We start from the raw sequence: 15088 nt of genomic DNA, 5'->3' as shown, positions 1-15088 counted from the left end.
CTGATGTAGGTAATTTGTCTGAACTATTAGGCTCACTGCAGAAATCTAATTCCTACACACCTTCTTTTAAGGGAGAAGGGAGCCCAATGACTATGGTAAAGGTGACTGATGCAAAGTTCAAGGTTTTTCAGTTCATATAAACAGTATATTATGCTGCTCTCTAAAAAATCTGCTCATAATAAGCATGTATTTCTGAGTTATGCCACACCATTTCACAAACCCATCTTTCTGACACTAGAGTTCTTCCTCTTCCAGTTTACCATAATTTTTCAAATTCTCATAAGTTAAGTACATTTTAAAGACATTTTTGGAAGACCAAAATGTGTCAGCATTTAATCGAAAAACAAGGGAAATTGGGGGGGAATCCACCTATCTGAAAGGGTCCTAAAAATCTGCTTAGTTTTTTTGTGAAAAACACTGCAACCTGAACAAGCTGCTTCAATTTCCCTTTCCAGGCTTATAACAGATTACTCCTCTGAATTTATATTATAATCCCAGCAATGGGCCAGCTTCTTGTTTTTCCTTCATCCTTCTCCTTTGATTCAATGTAAGCTCCTTTGGGGCAGCTATAGTTTAATTTTTGTTTTTGTATACCCCATCAGTCATAGTGCCAGGACTATAATAAGCACTTAAATGCTGATTAACTAATTAATTAAAATTTTAAAAAATCTTCATTCAAAGATCATATTAAGTATCAACTCTTTACATGAGGCTTTTCTTGATCCCACTAACTACTTATGCCTCTTATTCCACTCCCCGTAAAAAAATTATTTTACATTTTCTTTGTATATATTTTACATTTCCTTTAGGCTGTTCACCATCACCCCTTCAATAAAATGCAGTTGCCTTGAGGCCAGGTACTATTTCAGTTTTGTCTTTGTATCTCCAGTACCCTGACTCATAGTAGATACTTAACTGCATCAAGGAACTGAATTCAAACACTAAATAATTGATTGATTCTCTGAGAAGTCCATTTCTTCCCAAAAGGGACAGAGTTCACCTGATGACTTAATAGAGAAACCACGGTCAGAGAAAAAAAACTGTCTGATAGGACCACAAGCAATACATTCAACATTTATTAATATTTCTAATGCAGGAAGCCTACCTTTCCAAATTCAGAATCCTGATAGAAGAATTGCCTAAGCCAGAAAACAAGAACTGGAGATCTTTTGGGGATGCTCGTCCCCCCCTCCATATATCAATTATGGATCTTCTTTTGCTGGCTTAATTCATATTGGAGGTTGGCCTTTTAGTCAGATACAGTTGTGATGCTATGTATGAATTACACTCATAGGCGTAGCCCATAAATTAGAGCTGAATTCAAGCAGCTTTAGCAGCTCTCTTCAATCAATACATAATTGGGATACTTCTCTCAGAATCAACAACACTCAATAAGCAATAGCTTTAGTAGCACTATGAAAGCAGTTATGAGGAGTAATGCTATTCTGACTTGTCCCAGCCTTGACCTAGAAGGATTAAGGAAGTAAAATGAGAAGTCCCTTGACAATCAGTGCTTTCTCTCAATAAAATCTACCTACTGAATTCTTGTCACCACCAACATAAGAATGTCCAAGAGATTTTTCTGTTAAATCTTTTGCAATGAGATCAACCAATAAACCTTTGTTAAATATCTAGAATGGGAAATGACAAGATCACTGAAAAATGAAGGGTAGAGAAGGAGGAGGGCCCACCCAAGCCAGAGCCCAGGATTAACCCACAGTTAAGGGATAGACCATGGATGATGATCCAGCAAAGGAGCATGAGAAGTTGTCAAAAAGTTAGGAGGAGAACCAAGAAAGAGCAGGATCCCAGAAACCCAGAAAGGAAAGACTATCCAATACGAGACAGCAGGCAGACAACAAAGCCAAGGCTTCAGAGAAGTCAAGAAGGATGAAATCACTGGTAATTTGGAGACAGTTATTTAGCTAAGTGGTAAAGTCAAAAGCTAGATTAAAAAGGGTTGAGAAGTGATTAAAAGGAGAGGAAGTTTTTTTTTTCTAGGAATTTGGCTGTAAAAGGAAGGACAGATACAGGTAGAGTCAAGTGAGGTCAATTTAAGGACTCACACAACTCATTCACAAGCACAATGACAATTCATATTCACTCAATCATATGCTCAGTTCATTCACTCAGCTTTTCTAGATGTGGATACTTCTGTAGGCAGGTAGCAAGAAAGGAGCCTATATAGATAAGAATAGAGTGGAGATTGGGGAGGGTGGGGGTGTGGAGATTTCAGAGCAAAGATGATGATTTGTAATGCCACAGTAAAATCCAATTATGGGTATGAGACCAAAGGTACTATGAAGTTTTTGTGCCCCCTCTCTAAAGCTTTATGAATCTCTCTACCTAGCAAGTGACATCCTACTGAGGGTTGGGGAACCTGTGACCTTGAAGCCATATGTGGCCCTTTAGGTCCTCAAGTAGGACTCTGACTGAATCCAAACTTTACAGAACAAATTGCCTTAATAAAAGATATAGACTATCCCATTTCTCTTTGACTCTAGTCTATCTACCTTCACTAGAGAATCTCTTTAAAATACCATTTTTAAAACTATTGACTTACATATACTTATCACCATTCCTTAAACTGCTCCCTTCACTTCTCATAGTGGATAGTGGTTAGTTACCTTAGAAGATAATGGAGGACAAATCCACAACTAACAACGTGTCTGTGGCAAGCCACATGAACTGAATCCTAAGCAAGTGCTTCCTAAGTTGAATAGATGAAGGCACAATACTACACTGTTGCAAGGGAAGACAAATCCCAAGACACTGATGCAAGATCATTGCTAAGGAAGCCAAGTATGTTGGGGAGAAGACCTGTTGGAGGAGCTCACCCCAGGCCCCAACCTGGTAGTTTCCTATTTTACCAAAGCAGTCTTGCTAACAAGGCACTAAATTTCAATATCTCTTGTTCTTAAGCACCTTCTAAACATGCCAACTTGGGATAAAGCTCTAGTTACTTTTAGCAGTATTTAGGTTCTGAGATCAACCAACAAGGTACTCTTAACTTTTATTGAGAGACAGTATTGGCCTTAGATTCAGGACATAGTTTCAAATGTCACTTCGGACATTTATTATGGGACTAAGGATAAATCATAACTTCTCTAAAAAATCTCCACTACTTTATCTGTAAAATAGAGACAATAATACTTGTATTCCCTTTTCACAGAGTTGTTGTGAGGTTGGCTTTGTTATACTTGCAGCTTATGGTAAATATGTTCCTCTGTTACAAAAACACTTTTTGACTCAATCAAAGTCTCTTACAAGTTGTGAGATCAACACAGTGAGATCAACATTGGTCCCAATAAAAAGGGTATAAAAATGGCCACTATAATATAAGCTCTGATTTAAATATATTAAATAGATATTGGGTAGTTAATTGGAATTGCCCCAAAAATATTGTATGTAATTGAACTACCCCCACGCAAGTAAAACCTGTATATTCATTGTCATTCTTGTTGTTCAGTTGGTTCCAACTCCTAGTGACCCCATTTTGGGGCTTTCTTCACAAAGATACTAGAGTGGTTTACACTTCCTTCTCCAACTCATTTTACAGTTGAGGAACTGAGGCAAACAGGATTAAGTGACTTGCCCAGGGTCACACAGCTAGTAAGTGCCTGAGGACAGATTTTTAACTCATGAAGATGATTCTTCTCTATTCCAAGTCCACTGCTCTATCCACTGTGCCACCTACCTCCCCAAATATGCATATTAGGGCTCCTCAAAATGTAAATACTCAAAAATATCCACACTTTTATCAAAGACAAAATAAAAGCATGAATACCATACTTATCCAATTTTCAGATGTCACAAAGCTGAGAGGGATAGATGGTACACTGAGTGATATTATTGGAATCCAAGAAGATTTTGATAGGCAAGAACATTGGTGGGATTTGGGAAGATAAAATTTAATATGGATAAACCTAATGTCATACATTTAGTTTGAAAACATCAACTTCACGAAAAGGGGATGGGGAGGCATTACTAGACATCAATTCAAATGAAAAAAAGACGTGAATGTTAGCTGAATATAAGCTAAATATGAATTTATAGTATGATATGGTAGTCCCCTCCTCCCTCAAAAAAACTAATACCATCCTTGGCTGTATTAAGAAAAATAAAGTATCGAACAAAAGAGATAATTATCCTTTGTTGTTGTATGGTTGTGATGCCATGGGCCACAGTATGCCAGGTCCTTCTCTCTTCCACTATCTTTTGAAATCTGTCCAATTTCATGTTCACTGTTTTCATGATACTAACTATCCATCTCATCTTCACCATCCTCCTTTCCTGTGCTTTCAGTCTTTTCTAATATCAGGATCTTTTCCATCTTCTCATTATGTGGCCAAAGTATTTAAGCTTTAGCTTCAGTATCTGACCTTCCAGTGAATAGTTTGAGGTCATGGTCCTCTTCAAAAACAAAGGATAAACATAATCCGTGAGTAGACTGAGCTGCAAATGAGTAACTCCTTCCCTTCCTTCTTGTCTCCCCTAAAACCTTGGACTCCATGCTCTCTGAAGCCCATGGATTGAACAGGGAAAGGTCCCTTGCCCAACCTGGTTTTGGATCCTCCTGGTTTAGAGTGAGTGTCAACAGTAACAGTTTCTTTTCCAAACAACAATCCCTGAGGCTCCTGCCCCTCCCAGCATGATTTATCTACTTATTTTCTCTTTTCTATTAAAGGGGCCATCCCCCAGACTACCTTTTAAAGAGGTCTATTCACTAAATGGGCATTACCTCACTTTAAGTGAGTACCTGAAAAGGCCTTAGCCTAAAAGGTCAAGGTCTTTCACTGCATCTTGGGCCATCTCCAGTCATCCTGATGAATATCTGGTCACTGGATTCAGATGGCCCTGGAGGAGAAGTGAGGCTGGTGACCTGCACAGCCCTCACTCACTCAAAACAAAGTCAAGTACAAGTCATGTCATCACTTCTCTGATATCAGGGTCCTCTTTGAGAACAAAGAACGGACATGAAAATAGACTGAATTAATTTCTCTAAGTATAGACTGATTTTATCTCCTTGCTGTCCAAGGGACTCTCAAATGTCTTCTCCAGTACCACAATTCAAATATTCTGTGGAGCTCAGCTTCCCTTATAGTATAGCTTTCACAGCCATACATTGCTACTGGAAAAACCATAGCTTTGACTATATGGACCTTTGTTGGCAAGATGACGTCTCTGCTTTTCAGTTTGCTGTGCAGATTTGCCACCGCTTTCCTTCCAAGGAGCAAGCTTTCTCGGTTGTAGGCACCATCCTACCTAGTCACATTACATCAAGAGGGACATTTCAAGAAAGAAAGGGATAAAAAAGAGAGTGTCCAGAGGACAGGGAATCAAACTCAAGGTCATGGTATAACCCTATCATTTGGAAGACTTAGGTCTATTTAGCCTAGGGACAATGATGTGGGAGAGATGATAGCTCACTCAGAATATGAGGACTGCCATATGCCATATGCCATATGGGAAAGACATTCTGCTAGACCCCAAAGAGCCCAAATAGGAGCAAAGAACAGAAGTACAAGTAGAAAAGAGGCAGATTTTGGTCTGAGGCTAGAAACAACTTTTTTACAGCTACTTAAAAGTGAAATGGAATGTCTAAGGAGGGAATCCATTCCCCCTCACTACATTTCTTCATTCAAAGGCTGGATGATTACTCATCAGAGATGTTGTAAAGACAATTCCTGTTTGGGTACAAGAATGGGACTAGATGGCCTCTGAGGTACTTCCCAATTTTGAAACTCTACACATCGTGCTTATTATGGAAAGACATGATCCTTCCCCCGAAACAGACTTAGGTTCTGCCTAAGTATACTCAAGGCTTTTATTCCTCTCTTGACAAACAACTTAACAACTCCATATAAATACAAAAGTTATGCATGTGGATGGTATGTTTAAATACCCACAGAAAAGATCATAGTCAGTTTGGAAACAAAAGTTATAGAACACTGAACCAGAAAAGGACCTTGGGTATCCAGTCCAACCTACCCTTCCACATCCCACACCCCAGCTTATTTTACCAATCAAGACCTCATTTTAAGTAAGAGTGTATGAATAAAACGAAACTATCTTCTGGAATTGCATCAATGTTAAAAGTGAAATGCCTTATATTTACACAATGGGACCTTTCTTCATGCTTTCTATTAAATATATACATATTTTAAAAGGAGCTCCACATGAATGAGAGTATAAAATAATCATGATTTCAGAATCTGCTGCTTATACGAACAGCATGAAGTATATATTCGGTCAGAATTTTAGGAGTAAGCAGGTTTGGGAATGATATGACTATGATTATAAATTATTATAGCTATTGATTTATACCGATAATTGGCAAAGTAAATTTAGGAGCACATGAAGTGATCATTTAAATAACATTTGCAAATAGGGACCTTTATCTAAACAAAAGGATGTTTCCTTTAACTTGATAAGTATAAGATTCTCCCAGTAACCTCATCCCTATACAATTTTTATCAATGGAATAATTTCTTTCTATACCTGCTAGTAAATTATATGTGATGAAAGTGGTACCTGAACTTTCCTGCCACTATTCATTCAGTAAGATAAACTGAATATAATGTCACTCTAGCTAAACCTTCATACTCAAAAAGTAATGTCTTGCTAAATTTCAGATCAGAAAAATGAAAATTCAGTAAGTTAAGTTTCATTTCAGATGAAATGCTATGATTTCAAATTATGTTTATAGTCATTGTGGGAGTTTGAGAAGGGGAGGAAAATACTTTGAGTAAAAGTATTTAAAAACATGCATGAGCCTCTTGACGTCATCTTTCACAAACCACTCCCAAACCATCATTACTTTGTATGTGTATTGAGGTTTAAAATTAAATACAATACTAAAAGACCATCTAAGAATCCATCATCACCAATGAAAATGAGGCATTTGGATGCAATACACTTCCCTCCTCTCAGCAGAGAAGTGAAGGACTATGGTTACCAAAAGTTGCATATACTGTGAGGCACAATTGTTCTGTTTGTCAATTCTACTCAACTTCTTATTATAAGAAAGGATTTAATGAAAGAGTAGTATACTGGAAAGTGATTGCAATGTAAAAAAAAAGAAGCACAAATAAAGCTTTTTTATAATAAATGAAAAAAGAAAATCAAACATCTGCTTGAACTGATCCCGGAGGAGTTGCAGCTTCTATTGTTATAGTTCAGTTATTTCCAAAAACAAACAGCAAGTCCACAATTCATTCTTTTGTAATAATGCAGATGTAAGTGGCAGATTCATATAAATATGGACACAAGAGTGAATATGTATGTATTAAAGAACATACTATGTTATCATCCTTCTAAACCACAAGTTAGAATCTTCCAGTGAATTCTCTGGCCACTCTACCTTTGAAATCTGTTAAGCATTCAACTTGTTAAGGTAAAACTTTCAAAGTGTCCACCTCAATGGAAAAATGGGCACTTACTAGAGTATCCACTTTGAGAACAAATTCAACAGTTTTCTGCTTTGTATTACAGGGGAGATAAAAATATTTTGTGGTATGGAATATTATTCCCAAAATTTAAATACCAATTAGACAGACTTTGTTCTGAAATCATAAAACATCTCAATTCTCACGTAGCACACTTTGACAAAGATATAATTTATTTTTCAGAAAAGTTAAAGCACGTTACCAAAACTAATATGTCCTGATCCAAACATGTATATGAAGAAGCTTATTTGGCTCATGGAATTTTCCAAGTCAGTAACTCAAGTGACAAGCAAATTTTCAAAATTTTGTAACACTGTATCTATCTTAATCTCCAACCTGAAGAGCACCACAGAGATTAGCCAAACCTCTCATTTTTACAGGTAAGGAAAATGAGGCCAAAAAAGCAAAATGTCCTGTCTAAAGTCATACAATTGGTTAGCAGTAGATAACAATCCTTTAATTCTTCCTTTTCCTTCCTTCTAAACAACTAAAAGGAACTATTCTTAATTTATGACGAGGTTTATGAACTAAGGTAACCATCTAAAAACTTTTCAAATACCAATAATTACCATTTATTTCTGAAGAGTTCAAAATCACCTGGAACTTGAGTCACTTAAACATACATATTTTAAATAATGGAAAACTATTGGTTTTCCACAGCAGAATCCCATAGCTAACTATGATAAACATATAATCTAGGACAATAAGCTATTTTCACATTAGCTATATTATCTATCCAGAATTGAGCTGCTTTTTCTCTGTAGTCAACACCAAGTTTCTTCATTATTTTCTGTATCTAAGGTCTCTGCCTGGTACCTACTACTAGATAAGATGAAAATTTAATTTAGGTTGTTTCTTTATTAGAGTAACAACTTGTTTCAGCAATAGAGCTTATTTTTAGAAGCATTCCTTAGGAATTCATTTTTGGTACAATCCTCTAGATCAATGTTGGATTTTGCTTGCTGAATGGCAAATCTAAAGAAAGTTTTTTAAGATATCACTGTAGAGAAATAAGGCAAATCTAGAACTTTTGCTAGTATGTAAATGTTGTAATTATGGCATTTTTCAAATTAGCAATAAATAAAATGGGGCATCTGCTCAGTTGACTCTGTAGACCACGCAGATAACAAGTGCAACAACAGAGCACTTCTTTCCTGACACATATCACTTTTCTAATGATCCAGGAAGCATAACTTTTCTTAGAGACTGGGATTATACTAACTTTGGAATATGTACCTTTTACTTGTAAATCACATGCTGATAAGTAGATAAAACACAGGTAAAAGCGAAATATAGTAAGACTAGTGTAATTTCATCTGAAATCTCAACACACACAAAAGAAAAGAAGCACTGTCAACTAACCCAAAACAGAAAAATACATGGATTAGTCAACAGTTCGAAACAACGCATCATTTATTTTTTTGGCAATAACATAGATGTTACCGCCAATAAGAACCATTAATGAAGTTTTCAAAAGACACATACCTTCTATGAGGCAGATAATTCCCAGGGATCAAGGAGTAGTATTCCCAACAGTAACAGTATCCTTCATAATAGTCACGTAACATCCAAAACTCCCAATGTCAAATTCTTAAATGATAATTCCAAGTGAAGTTTGATATCTTTCACTCAGTAATTGTTTGGCCTTTCTATATCCATTGTCAGGAATATCCAACAAAAATAATGCAGCCTGGAGGAGGTACCTTGCTAGAAAGGTATTCTAGCCATGGCATTGCCTCCTGGATGTTGCCCATCATCACTGCGGCACCTATACAAATGAGGTATGGTTAGCTTCCAGCGTATTAGCCACATACTCAGTCATTTTAAGTACTTTCAACATCAGTATTTTTTTCTCCCAAATTTAAAGAAGAATCATTCTAAAGCCAAAGGTTTAAGTAATAATTTATGATTTTCTACAGTTAGATGGGCACCACCACTAAATAAGGGGAGTTTCCCCAATTATTAGCAACAAGTTCCGTTTGATGCTTGATTTTGTGTTACACTGTGAAAAGAAGTTTCCCTGGAAGTAACTGATGGTGTCTGGGAAAAATTCTCTGGTACTGATACAGAAGGAGAAGGGGAGACAGCTGAATAAATTTGTGATTAATCATCACCTTCTAATTTGGTTGATGCTAAAATACTCTGGTTGCTTCTGATTAGCCACTAAAATAAAAATAAATACAAACCACAATGACTAAAGCCCAGTGCATTCCCTCAAGACCCTTCTCCAGATTCACAACTTTCACCTCTAGGATGCCTTTCTAAGGGGTATTACTAAGAAAACCTATTCACTCAATGACAAGGCGGAATCACAAAGTTTCCACAACCCCCAAAAGTGAAAGAGAGTAGGTAAAGGAGATTTTTAAAAGATTGGGGGTTTTCCTGAGCTGCTAATTATTTTTCCCCTTTGGGCAGAAATAAACGCAGGAAAAAATCCAAGTTGAGATACTTAGAAATAAAGTTAGTTAGTATTTCTTTTCCAGAGACTACCAAGCTGAAAGCCCCCGGGTGGGAGCCGCCTTGAGAGCTAGGAGAGGCATTCATTACTAGCCATCCCTTTCTCTCGGGCGTGGCAGACAGAAACAAAAGGTTAAGGTGCGAAGGCGGGGCGAATGGGCTAGTGGGAGCCTTTGGAGTTTCCATCCCTTTTCTGTACATCCAGTTAAACAGATGCTTTGAAAGTTTGGGCGTTGGACTTCGGTGGGGAGAGGAGTTGGGGGGGTGCTGAAGTAAAGGGGAAGGGGTGCTGATGGACGACAGCAATTACATCGGGTATTCTGGTTTAGTCTGGCAAAAAGAAAGGATGGGAAGGCCCCTTGGAAAAGCCTTTGGTCCACTGTGCCACCCTCTTTCATCCTTTTCCTCCTCGTTGCGCAGTACCTGGGGCAGCCACTCCCCACCCCAAACTTTCCGAAAGCTCCATCTCTTCCCTGCAGTCTCCTCCCCCCACCCCCCTTACAGGCAACATTCCAAGCCCAGAAGGACCACATGCACCGGACCCTCATCTTCCCTCTTGAGTCCTATAGTTGGCCCTTGTTTGCATTGTACTTTGAGTTCGTAAAGCACTCCGCAGACAACAGAGTTATAGAATGCCAAGATAATACGCCCCTCGCCCCAACCTTATCTCTTTCTCGGGCTACGTGCCCTCCCCCTAGCCCCGTCTTGTCCCAACAAAAATAAACTTCTCCAAATTGGGGATATTTAAGTCTGTTATACCGGGGTGGGGAGGGGGTATAGAAGGGGGGAGCATAGAAGAACGGGGATAGCAAAGAGACAGGACACATTTCAAATGAACAATCCTCAAAGCAATGCATCAAGAGCAAAGTTGGACTGGCTTTTGCTTATTAAAAACAAAACAAAGAACCTAAATCTCTGCGTGTTTGTGAAAGGAACAAAAGAGAGTTGGGGAGAGAGCATACAACTTACCAACAAAACTTTGCCACTTATGACTTCTCAGTCCCCAGCAGGGAAGGGCGGGGAGGGGTTAGGGGTAGGGGGAGACTGGCCAGATAAGGGAAAAGAAAAGGAGATAAACAAGGAAACAAACTCACCTTCGTCTCCCCCCTCTTTTATCCATTCTAAAGGAGATGGTTCTCTAACTCCAGTTCCTAAAGCCCCCAAACTTGTCGGGTGCCTAACACTGGAGAGAGTCTCTCCAGCAAAGTTGTGAGAGTAGGGATAACCAGGCGTCAGAGAGGAGGAGGATGGAGAGAGTTCATCAGAGTTTCCCCTTTTGTTCCAAGTCCCCGAGCAGACAAAGAGCCGGCGAGCGGCAGCAGGTTTCTCCCTCTCACCCCCTTCTTCCTCTTTCCCTCCCTCACTCTCCTCCCCGCCACCCTCCCTCTTCCCCACATCATCCAGTCCCTGAGTGTAGCCAAAGAAGCAACTCAGGTCTGCCTCTGTCCTCCCCTGTTTTCTTCAGTCTGTTATCACCGCAACTTTCCCCGCAACCCGCGTTTTCTATGACCTTCAAAACTTCCCTCTAAGTGAACATTGTGCTTCTCCCCTCCCTCCCCAGCCCTCTCGCCAAGCCTCTCGCCCTTCCCTCCTTTTCCCTCCCGTCCTCAATAAAATTAAGGGGGGGGGGAGACTCTGAAATCATTATTTCCGGTAGATGCACCTCTTTGTCTGGATTCCCCCCCGACAGTCAATGAGAACAATCCCCCCGGTATCGGATTTCGGTCAGTTTTTTATCATCCCAAGGGACCAAATGCTGAGTGGGAGAAAAACCAAACACAGAAAGATAAAACTACATAAGGAATAAGGGGGAGAATGGAAACATTCTCCCAACTTCTAGACTCACCCCCCCATCTCACGCACACCCCCCCCCCGCACACCCCGGGTTCTGCCCTCCCCAAAGAAAATGCAAAAGGAGCAAGAAGTGGGTTTGAGTAGGCTGGCTCCCGCCTCCCCCTGCCAGTCCCATTTACTTTGGAAGGACCTAGCGATCTTCAGAACAAAGCCCGTAGCGCTGTTGCCCCGCAGCTGCATCAGGGACCCCTCCACCCCATTCTGCATCCCTTTCTGGATACCTGTTGCTCAAGTAGCCGCTGATATCTGGAAGGCTGCACGGTTCGCAAAATCTCATCTATTCTTCCAACCCCGTGCCCCTCACCCCTTTTCCATTATTCCTCCTCAAACAGTGATGATAAGAATCTCTTTTAAAGTACACGGAGTTCTCAACTTCAGCTCGCGGGACCCATGCCCCCCAGTCCTAGTCCTTCAATGCTGAGGCGCTAATAGCGTTGTTCTGGGCACAAAGGGACAAGTCCTAAGCGTCCTCCCCTAGCCTCCCTTTCCACCCCTGGACATCCTCAAATATCCCCACTAACTCCCACTTTGCCCAAGGACAAACTCGGCATCCATGAACTGGACTTTTGCCTGACCTTCCCTCAGCCCTTCCCACCCTGCCCTCTCCCATTCTTGGGCTCAATCTATTCTCGGTACAGTATAGACGCGGGACCCCTGCCCCAGTCCTACCCCAGTCCCTGAACTTCTCACCACAAAGCAACTAGGCTACTTCCCTGAGTAAGAGGGGGTACACAGGGCTAACTTGGCTCTCCCGAATTTGGAAAAGGCAAAGAAGAAAAGGGGGATGCAGGGGTGTGGTGTGGTAGGAAGGGGATGAGGGTGGAGAAACAATTTCGTAACAGGAGGAAAGAACCCTCAGAAGTAAATTGCCACTCACCTTCAAGGAGGTGTCATGCACACACCTTCACCCCACCCCCGCCCTTTTCCTCTGAGCTCCTGGATCTTTTGTGTGCGAGCTGATTTGGGTGCGTGCGTGCTTTGCGAGGTTCCGTGGACAGTTTTGTTTAGTTTTGTTTTCTTGTGGGGGTGGAATGGATGTGTGCGATGGGACGGCATAAGGAAAATGGGAAGAGGGTGGAAAGGCAAGAAGGAGGAAAGGGGAGTAAATGTTAATTGTTGCTTTCTAGACGTCTTCCCTCTAGCCCACTCTGTCCCATTGCCTAGTTTAGGGACTCTTTCCAAAGGTCTCTCCCCGAAAGCAGAACAAAGAAGCTGTGAAGAGCTCAGTCCCCCGTCTCCTCGGCTATTTAAGTTTCACGTGCTCACGAATCTTTGCAACTTTACTACCTAACTTCCACTGGAGTGCCTGAAAGCGCTCAGAGTTGCGTTATCCTCCCCGCGCATCCCAGACAATAAACGCCCCTCCCTCTCGCGCTCCAATGTCTGACAATGGAAGGATCGCAGAGAGGAGTGGAAAAGTATGAGGCGGGGTGGGAGGTAGGGTGGATGCTACAAAAAGTTGCAGAACACGCAACTAATCTCCCTCTTGCCAGTTTCAACGCGAATATTTTCTAAATTTGGATTGATGTGTAGGGGCGGAGAGGAGGGAAGAGAAAGAATTGTTCATAAGATGGAAAGACAGAAAAGGTGTATGTGTGTGTTAGCTCCAACCTTCTCTTGTTGTTTTGCACGAGTTCCCTCCCGCTGGGACTTTAGCAAAGGAGAACAACAACCCTGAAAGGACAAACTACTGGAGGTGGGAAATGTCACTTTGCTATTACCGTCCCAACCCCCACACTTGTGAAAAGATAGTTAAAGTGCCTGTAGAATCCTGCCGCCAGTGAAGTCCTTTTATTGGAGTTAAAAGTTCTCCTGGCAGGCCAGCTTTTAAATTAAGGTTCAGGCTCCTTCTTTAGAATTCTGCTTTCTCTCTATTGAGTCGTCCTAGTCACCTTAATGCTGTAAAACTTCTCCAGAAGAAAGGAAAGGGGTATATGGCCCCAACCCTCTCCCATCTTTAAAAATTATCATCCTTTCGTAAATTCAGGCGAAGTAAGAAAACTTATTTGTCAAGAGTTCCGAAGTTATCTTGCTCCAAGGAATATTTCCATAAGTTCTCCAGTTCCTTCCTCTTCATTTGATAAGATCTATGAGAATGAATGATCAGTCTAGAAGGAAACAACGGCTATTCTTTCCCCTCCTGAACCCCCTCCCCCAAAAGTTTATTGAGGAAATGACCAGACAAATCTTCTGTTACCTAAATGATGCCCAGTGCTACAATGATTTCTAATGGTTTAAGATGTTGACGCTCTTAAAACACCTCGTCTGAGGTTTATCGCTTCTGCCTCCTTCCCTCCCCTCTCCATCTCCGTCCCCCCCACCCACCCACCCATATACTTTTGCTAAGTAGAAGGTGTCACTTTGATTAGTATAGATTCAAGAAAGGTTTTCCCTTTCCCATCCTCCTTAAGGAGATAGCAGAGCCTAATGACCCATACTTGTGACTAGACTATACTATATAAGTCAGAAGACCCAGGTTCTACTCCTGGCCTTATTAGGCATGTGACAGGCAGGTGTGGCAATATGTTGATTTCACAGGTGTTCTTGTTTGAAGTTATAACCACAACTATTTTGGAAATCATAATATAGGAAACATCCACATAAAAGATGTAGTTAAAACTGGAAAAGACTCCTGAATTGCTCTCCTCAGATACCCATGTTTTTCACCATTTAATAAAAATTTACAAAATAAAATACAGTGGGATATGCTCCATCACAGAAGGGTTTGACTTTAAAATTCTTCTCTCTGAAGCTGCTTTCTTCAGAAAACAATGTAATGGGGGTAATAAAAGAACCATTTTTAAATTTTTATTGAGTTGGAAGGGATTTAAAGACATTTAACACAGTTTCTTGTCCCAGTTAAGTAGTGATAAATTCAAACTACACAAATCAATCCCTTCCAATGCTTATATGAATGAATGAAAAGCATTTATTATTTACTATATACCAAACACTATGCTAAGCACTGGAGATGTGGAGAGAAAATCAAGATCTCATGGTGCTCACATTTCTAAGCAGGGAACACAAGACATATGTGAAGATTCAATTGCAGGGCGTATGGAAAGCCCCAGTGGTCTTTAGGATCAGCAGCAGGGTGAATGCCAAGGACAATTACATGAACTATTCTTTAAAATTTCTATTAAGAAAACTTTACACATTAAATAACTCTGTTAAAAGTCTGTTGTACAAAAATCTATTACAGACATGACACAAATATATGATTAAGATTGATTCCCCAATAGACAAGTGGTCAAAGGACATGAACAATTAATTACCAAAGAAAGAATTCAAACTGTCAAAAAGTCACCTTAAAAATTCAAAATCAGAAA

At 40.2% G+C, this 15088-nt stretch overlaps 1 long non-coding RNA gene across 26 annotated transcripts in view; it reads right to left on the bottom strand.

The window, feature by feature from the left end:
- The window catches only part of LOC140500898 (uncharacterized), a 520520-nt gene extending 506925 nt beyond the window's left edge, over positions 1–13595 (bottom strand). For 25 of the 26 annotated variants that reach the window (XR_011965946.1, XR_011965955.1, XR_011965954.1 and 22 more), the window contains exons 1-2: positions 11000–11255; positions 8934–9216 (exon numbers count right to left, since the gene is read on the bottom strand). This is a non-coding gene — a long non-coding RNA (uncharacterized lncRNA). Of the gene's footprint in view, positions 1–8933; positions 9217–10999; positions 11256–12636 lie in introns of those variants that run through there. The other variant, XR_011965958.1, reaches the window with a different exon arrangement.
- Positions 13596–15088: the final 1493 nt, after the last annotated feature.

Source organism: Notamacropus eugenii, chromosome 4 (assembly GCF_028372415.1).
Source record: "Notamacropus eugenii isolate mMacEug1 chromosome 4, mMacEug1.pri_v2, whole genome shotgun sequence".
NCBI classification, from domain to species: Eukaryota; Metazoa; Chordata; class Mammalia; order Diprotodontia; family Macropodidae; genus Notamacropus; species Notamacropus eugenii.
This window is presented reverse-complemented; position numbering and strand designations above follow the sequence as displayed.